The sequence below is a fragment of the Silene latifolia genome, chromosome 10 (genome assembly GCF_048544455.1).
Source record: "Silene latifolia isolate original U9 population chromosome 10, ASM4854445v1, whole genome shotgun sequence".
In the NCBI taxonomy this organism is placed as follows: domain Eukaryota; kingdom Viridiplantae; phylum Streptophyta; class Magnoliopsida; order Caryophyllales; family Caryophyllaceae; genus Silene; species Silene latifolia.
In genome coordinates this window covers 138,664,166-138,672,605 of record NC_133535.1, presented here as the reverse complement: position 1 = coordinate 138,672,605, position 8,440 = coordinate 138,664,166, and the positions used below count along the sequence as shown (strand labels likewise).

The 8,440-nt window shown below is 39.8% G+C and overlaps 1 non-coding gene across 1 annotated transcript; it reads right to left on the bottom strand.

Annotated features, from left to right (window-relative positions):
• Positions 1 to 5,614: 5,614 nt before the first annotated feature.
• On the bottom strand, positions 5,615 to 5,721 carry LOC141610034 (small nucleolar RNA R71). Its single transcript, XR_012527929.1, has one exon. It is a non-coding gene; the product is annotated as a small nucleolar RNA R71 (small nucleolar RNA).
• Positions 5,722 to 8,440: the final 2,719 nt, after the last annotated feature.

Genomic DNA, 8,440 nt, shown 5'->3' with positions numbered 1-8,440 from the left:
TTCTGATAACCGTTAAATCCCGAGTCAGAAGGTTCTGGAATGTTCCGGATATTTCTATTCCATATTTTATAAATATTTCACAAATCTTTATTCTTTGGTAAACAATTTCCCGAAATATTCACACAAATATTAAGGAAAACCGAATTATCCCTTTATTCCATAATTTAAACACGGAAATATTTCTTTCGCAAGAGGAAACCACTTGGGAACAGACGCAGCAGGTGCTGCGCCTCTTCCAAGAGACGCAATGACTGCTGCGCCTCTTTCCAGGTCCTTTTCTGCGTATTTCTCGTATCCTTTTTTATATCTTTCCGAGATTCACTTCCAAAGAGTCTCCGAAACCCTATTCCTCCACGTGATTAGTATAAATAGGAGCCTTCGCTCCTCATATTTCTCACGCGAGTGTCCGCCCTTCTCTTATCCCTTTGCATTCTAGACTTTTGTTCTTACTTTTTGGCGTCTACGTGCTTGAACATTCGACCCTGTAAGCTCGGATCCTTCTGAGTACCAGCCTCGTTTTGCATGACCGACCAATTTGACTAACTCCACAATCAATCAACTTAATTAATCTATTCGTTTTCCTCTTACGAGGGCACTTTCTTTACATTCGAGTCGAGCATCACTAATCGATAACTTAGTCCTTCTCGTTTCGTCAAACATGTAAGTCTGAGGGTGTATAATCTCTCTTTTATTTATTGTTCTTTACCTTTTTGTAACCATTAATGTAAGGTTTATGTCGAAAATATCATTAAAACCGATTTCTAAAACCCTTTGTTTAAAACTCTTTTTACGGATTTTCAGAAGACAAACCGTCGAGAAAGGACGCAGCAACTGCTGCGCCTCTTCGAAGGAGCGCAGTTCCTGCTGCGCCTCTTCGTGAGGCCGCGCAGATTCTCGCTTCCTTTCTTCTTCCTTCGTCCTCTGTAATTCGTCAAGTATTTGTTTTATTTCGTTTGTCCTTTAATTCTCTGATATTATAGCACAATAATTTCACATGTATAATTCATCATTCATTAGCATATATAATTCATCCTAAATCCGACTTAAATCCCAAGTAATCTCATGTTTGCGGGTTTTCGTCATTAAACTCAATTCGGGTTTTAGAGATTCAATTCATCAATATTGAGTTTCTGGAATTCATCATTGACATATTTACATCTGTTATTTGTCATATTTATCATATATTCGTCACTAATCCGCTGTATTTAACCTAATTAATTGATTTAGTTTGTTAACTTGTTAATAATTCTCATTAATCTTATGTTAATTCGTTTAATTCCGTCTCATCCATGTTTTATTGTTTTCATGACCATCAATCATATGTAAATAACCTATTAATCACTTTCATCCGAGTAAATAATTTAATCAATCATTAAAGTTCACTAACGATATTAACAACTTGCAATTCCGGCTTCACAGCCAGAACTGAGCCAAGGAACAGACGCAGCAACTGCTGCGCCTATTCCTAAGGACGCAGCTCTGCTGCGCCTGTTCCGGGTTGAATTCTGCCTCTGAACTCCGTTGTTGTTTAACTTAGTTTAATTAGTTTACGTATAATTAACTATTAGCCGTATTATCGCCTTCTGATTTGTTCGTTAATTCTTTCTTTTATTCGTTTTCTCAAATTATCCGTTTTAAAGGTATTTTCGACATAAATCGCCTATCCCAATGTAATTATTGTAATTTTCATTATTGTAATTTTCATTATTATATTTATCATTATTTCTTGTATCATTTGTATGCCTTCCCATATAATTGAGCGTTAAATCCTACTTTGACCCTATTGCATGACTAAATTAATTGTCTACCGACTTTGTCTTAATTCACATGTTAGGATTAATCAAATGGATGTTGCATTGCATGCATATAATCGACGATATACCAAGTACGAATAACTTCCCTAATCATTAGTAGAGGCCGCTATCGAGGCGGGCGGGATTAGGTGTTCGATCAAAAGAGCTTCCTAATACGTACCCTCACCCCTTACTCCAGATCTCTGTTAACATCCGTGTTCATTGGCATCCACGAGAGTCATTCTAGACATAGAATGCTAAGGGTAACGATTGCTTAGTGTTCATGTCTTTACTTTGTGTCTTGACATGGCGCAAGGTATTCGAACGGTTGCAATTTCCCATAAAAATTGGTGGCGACTCCAACAAAATGCAAACGCTTGTTCTCTTCCTCCCAAGCGCCCCCGTGGGCCCCCCCGCTATCCACAGTTTGGCGACTCCGCTGGGGATAATACACTTACGTGTAGCCAAGGGTTAAACTTGAACAAGGTTAGGGAATAATTTGTACAAGACAATTGTCGGTTTTCATAACTCGGTCTTCCTAGATATTTTTATTTGGCCTTCCTAGGCCCAACCCAACCCATTCGACCAATCGTCCCGTCTAAACGGTCCTAATTCTTATTTGGGCCTAAGGATGGATAGCGATTGACGTCATCCATACCATGATGCTTACTCTTGTTTGTATCAAGGGCCTTCACTACTTGAGGAAATGGACTAGGAATCGGCCTTACTCTTGTTTGGTACGAGCCTCTCCACAGACTTCGGGTTTGATGGTTCGGTATGGCAACCCACCCTTTAAACCAAAACCCTTTTAAATGCACTCAGCATCCCGTTATAATGCCTGTATATATGTTTGAACCTTACATGATCACTATTTCTAAACGAAACCATGACGATTTTGCAAAAATCAAAACCCTTTTTTTAAATCAAAATTTCGAAATAGGCCATTGATTAGCTGACAAGGACACGCATTTTCAAAACTCGGGCCACAAGCCCATTTCAAAAACCTCACTTTGAGTCCACTCCTACAACTACACTATAGTTGACAAGGACACGCATTTTCAAAACCTTGTCTATTCTTCAAAGCTCACTCAACACAAGTGGCACACACCCACTTCACGAGTCAAAACATTTCTTCTTTTAGCAAGTGTGTTAGAATGGTCGATCGTGTTTTGATTCGTCGTCGATCTCTTATCCAGTTTTCAAGATGCCCGGATCTAGCGAGACAAACCTCCACCAACTTCAAGATGGTAATGATCGAATCCTAACCGCGCTAGCCCAAATCCAAGTTACCCAAGATCAAGTCCATGATCGCCTTGAGACCATCGAAGGTCGGATCTACGCCGTAGAGGTGATGTGACCATAATTGGCGCATATTTAGCCCCCGAATTACCATTGTTTCCATGCTTTTTAGTACCTATTTGGGTCATTTCTTATCTTTAGTTCTTTGTTTTGCATATTCTTTGAGATTTTGATCCCTTGGTAGGAAAGGAGTAAGAATCTTGCATTTTCATGGCAAAACAAGGCTAAATTGATCATATTCAATGACCAAGCATCAAGGAGAGACAAGACTAGAAGGCCTTTGTACATAGCATAGTAGAAGAGCAATGTTGAGAAAAGGATCCTTGAGTCCCCAAGGAAATCCCCAAGGAATTCATGAAGAAAAGGGAAGAAAAGAAGAAGAAAAGATCTTTGCAGACAATCCGAACGGATTGTACACAATCCGTCCGTCCGCCCAAGCCCAATCCGAGCGTCCCTCAAAGGAATCCGCTCGGATTCCCCATCGCCAATCCGAGCGTCTTGCCCAAGGATCCGCTCGGATTCTCCAGCCCAGATCCGGCCGTCCCGACTCCCATCCGCACGGATTTGAAGACAAAGACGTTTTCATTCTTCAAGCCACGATAAGAGAAGCCCTTCTCTCGGAGAATACCGGAGTCTCCTTGCTCAACTTAAAAGTGTAATTACTAGTTTAGCCCTTAGTTAACCCTAATGCATCCTCCCTAATTTTCACTATAAATACCCCATTAGTCTAATTAGAGGAGCATGTTCTTCTTATGAATAACTAGTGTAGTTAATATTAATCAAATCTCTCTTCAATATTGTAATGAAATATTAATCAAGTTTTAATCCAAGTTTTAGTTCTTTAATCTCTCTCTTGTTCTTACTTTATTTTGGGTAATTGAAGATTATTTGGGTTATTATTGGGAGATTGACAACCTCTCAATCTAGGATTCAAGTACTTCTATTATTCTTGCTTTATTATTGGAATCATTAGTAGGTATAATCTCTTAATCCCTTTTTAATTATTGCTAATTACTTTCATTTATTCATCATGTTTCATTATGTTAGTATGATTGACAACCTTTCTAGCATGATCAATATGATAATGAGTGAGTAGTCTCTTAGCTAGGGTTTAATGGGTGATTAGGGGAAACCAACATGGGGAATGATTCATGCTTAAATTAATATGCTTTCATATCTTATTTGCTTGCTTGTTTTGATCTTAATACATGCACATGTTATATTTGATGAAATGCTAAGCCTATGAATCCTTGCATTTACTATCATCTTCTATCCTTTCAACTTGACTTGTAAGACATAACCCAACTCGAGTCTTGTTAGACCATGCATGTGTTGAGTAGGAAAGATTAAGTCGACTTGTAGGTGTTGTACAATCTAATCGATTCGGCTCCGGGACCCAAACTTTCCTAGGATTGTAAGATATAACCCAACTCAATCCATCACAACAATAATTGCTTGCTTATAATTTGAGAGCATGTTTGTATGATCATATCCCATGATTCCCCTATGAACCCATGACACCCTAGTGCCTTTAAATCAATTGTTTACACCCCTTATTTTATTCATCTTGCTAGTTTATTTTCATTGCTATTTTAGTTTAGTAACCTTCTACATCAACCCAATTTGTGACACCCCTTAGACACTACTAGTTACAATAGAATTCTCATTTCAATACCCGTCCCTTGGGATCCGACCTTTACTTGCCTCTTTACTAATTGTAGAGTTGTTTGTGAAGTATAAATTGTGTTTTGTATCGACCATTGACCAACGACCACATATGCTTAATTTGTGAAACGAAATGGACTCGATCAAAAAATGGCGCCGTTGTTTAGGGACGGTGTTTAATTGATTTAAGATTTCTTTTATTGTTTTTAGTTGTGTCTTTCTCACCTTGGGGAAGTAAAACTCCTCAAGGTTTGTTCTAATTGTTTTCGAGTTGTTTGATATTTTGCATGTCTAGAAGGTTACAAAGAGATTTGTTACCTTTTGACCGTGAAATCGAAAGAACCTTGACGAATAATAGGAGACTTGTTAGGAGGAATTTGGGAGGTGTTGGTGAAGTTGTTCAACCCACTAGTGAGTTTGTCAATCCTTTCGCAATAGAAGGAGAAGAAAACCCATTAAACAATACCACACAAAATCCACCTACAATGCCTAAATTCTCGTCACACTCTATACCCACCGAGGAGGATCTACCAAATGGTACTCCTACCCCACAACATCTTACCGGAAACTTTATTGCCAAGTCCGCCTTCATCCAACTAGTTGAGAGGAGCCAATTCGGGGGGAATGCCTAGTGAGGACCCTCATTCTCATATGGAAACCTTTTGCGATTATTGTGAAGCTATATCTCAAAAGGCGTGACTCAAGACCAAATAAGATGGGTCTTATTTCCTTTTTCGTTAATCGGCACCGCAAAGCAATGGTTGAAGGGCCTTGATAAGGCCACCCTTGGAATAGATTCTTGGAAGAAGCTAGCTCTAGCTTTCTACAAAAAATTCTACCCGCCGGAAAAGACCAATATGCTAAGAGCTCAAATTACGGGTTTTAAGCAAAGGGATGAAGAATCTTTGTATGAAGCTTGGGAGCGGTTCAAAGGTATTTGTCGCTCATGTCCTCACCATGGACTTAGCGAATGGTTTTTAGTGCAACAATTTTGGAATGGTTTATATGAAGATTCTAGGAACATTCTCAATATGGGATCAAATGGAATGTTCACCGAAGTTGATGACAATCAAACATGGAACAAGATTGAGGAAATGGCGGTCCATAATTCACAATATAGTAGGCCTCGCAAGGCTACTAGAGGAGGAAAGTATGAAGTGGACACCGTTACTCAATTGGGTGCTCAACTTAGTGCTCACATTGACACAATAAAATTGAAGTTTGAACAAGCTATGGCTAGACTTGAGGAAAACTCAAAATCATCAAAGCATCATGTCAATGCCATGACGGCATCCTCATCAATCCCAAGCGGGATATGTGAGAATTGTGGAACCTTGGGTCATGACTCAAGTGAATGTAGGGGAACAACCGAACAAGTTAATGCTTTCCAAGCTTACAAAAGTGGTACCCCTTATTCCAACTTTTACAATGAAAACACCAAGTTCCATCCAAATCTCTCATACAAAAGCCAAAATGTTCAAAACCCTCAAACAACATACACTCCACCACCCATGAGAAATCAAAATCAAAGACCCTTTTACAATCAAAACCAAGGTTACCAAAATCAAAATCCATACAATCACCACAATGACCAAGGTTTTGATGTCCAAAAAGCGGTCCTCCAAATGCAAAAGAATCAACAAGAATTTTTCACCCAAATGCAAAAAGATAGCCAAGCAAAAGACACCACCATCAACAACATTCTAGCTCACACCAAGATGTTGGAAACACAATTGACCCAACTAGCATCTTCAAGCTCACAAAGACAAAAGGGGCAATTACCACCTCAAAGTAATCCCCCTAGACATGAAACGGTTAGTGCCATTCACTTGAGAAGTGGTACAAGATATGAAGCACCGGAGAAGCAAGTTGAGGATGAAGTTGTGAGAGCTAGTGAGAATGAAGTTGTGGTGCAAAGTCCCAAAGAAGGGGAATCATCAAAGGAAGAAAGTTCAAAGAAAAATGAAGACAAAGCCAAAGAAAAGGAGCCCATTGTGATTAGACTTCCTTTTCCAAGTCGTCAAGCCAAGCCCAAATTTGATGATCAACTTGTAAAGTTCATGGAAATTGTGAAGAACTTAGAAGTCTCAATTCCTTTCACGGAATTAATCAATCACGTTCCGGCCTATGCAAAGTACATGAAAGATATCCTCACAAAGAAGAAGTCGATCCGGAAACTTGAGACTATCGCCTTCACTAAGGTGAGTAGTGCAATACTTCAAGGGAGTTCACCTCCAAAGTTAAAGGATCCGGGAAGCTTCTCAATACCGTGTACCATTGGCGACACAACGATCAACAAAGCCTTATGTGATCTAGGGGCTAGTGTGAGTGTCATGCCGTACTCGGTAAGTAAAAGGTTGGGAATGGGAGAGCTTAAATACACCAATATCACTCTTTAAATGGCCGATAGATCGACGAAGACACCATTAGGGATATGGGAAGATGTCCCCGTGCGAATTGGGAAGTTTTTCATCCCGGTGGACTTTGTCATTGTTGATATGGAGGAAGATTCCAACATTCCAATCATCTTAGGAAGACCTTTCCTACACACCGCGGGTGCGGTGATTGATGTGAAACATGGAGAGCTCACTCTAGAAGTGGGAGATGAAAGCATAACTTTTAATCTTGACAAGACTATGAGAGCTCCTCGTTTGCATGAGCCATGTTTCATGATTGATCATTATAGCCGGAAAGATGAAAGGAAGAAATCGGAACTCCAATGGAGGAAGAAAGTTGAAGATGCTCCATTCAAAGAGCAAGTGAATTGTGACAAGGAGAGCTTGCAAAGCTCATCAAAATCAACCAAGGAAGAAGATGATGGCCTCATTGGCCAAGAGAAGAAATTGGGAGAGTTGTCTCCATCTAAGCAAGAGATTTTCAATGATCAACTCAATGAAGTTTGTGGTCTTTGGGACGACGAATTTGAAGGGATCTTTAATCCCTACATTGGACATGCCATCGATCATGATCAACAACAAGGGCCACGGTCTATTGAGGACCTCTACCATAACAATGAACAAGCTTTGATTACCTTTTCAAGGTGTTGAGCAACATCAACAACACCTTGAACATGCCCCCTTGACATCTCATCAAGAATGAGAGTTTGGTGGAGTCCTCCCTAAACCACCACTTGTAAATATTTTTAACTCCCTAACTTAGTTTTCAATTTTTGTATTGCATTTTTGTCATTTTTGGATTTATTTTTACATTGATCAAAATAATTGTCATGTAAGAGAGAAGTGAGGGAGGGACTAATGATTTTAATTGATGTGTAGTGCTTTACCTTAGTGTGGGGATGGAAATTGCCTAGGCTATTCATGCCTTAGTAGTGCCCCCACAATGAAGATCACAAGATTTGAAAGAAAGAAAGAAAGAATGATAAGGGAATGCGTTGGTGCACGGATGGAACTGAATCCGTGTACACAAGGACCAATCCGAGCGGATTCCTGAGAATCCGCCCGTCTGCAGCAAATCCGAGCGTCCTGCTGAGAAGACGCCCGTCTTGGGCTGAGTTGAAATTGCAAAAATTCTTGACTGTCAAAGAATCCGAGCGGATTTTTGGAAAGACGCCCGTCTCACAGAATCCGTCCGTCTTTTGAAAAAGACGCCCGTCTCAAAGCTGAAGAAAAACAAGGAAAAATCTCTGGACTGAAATCCGTCCGTCCTGCACGAAATCCGCCCGT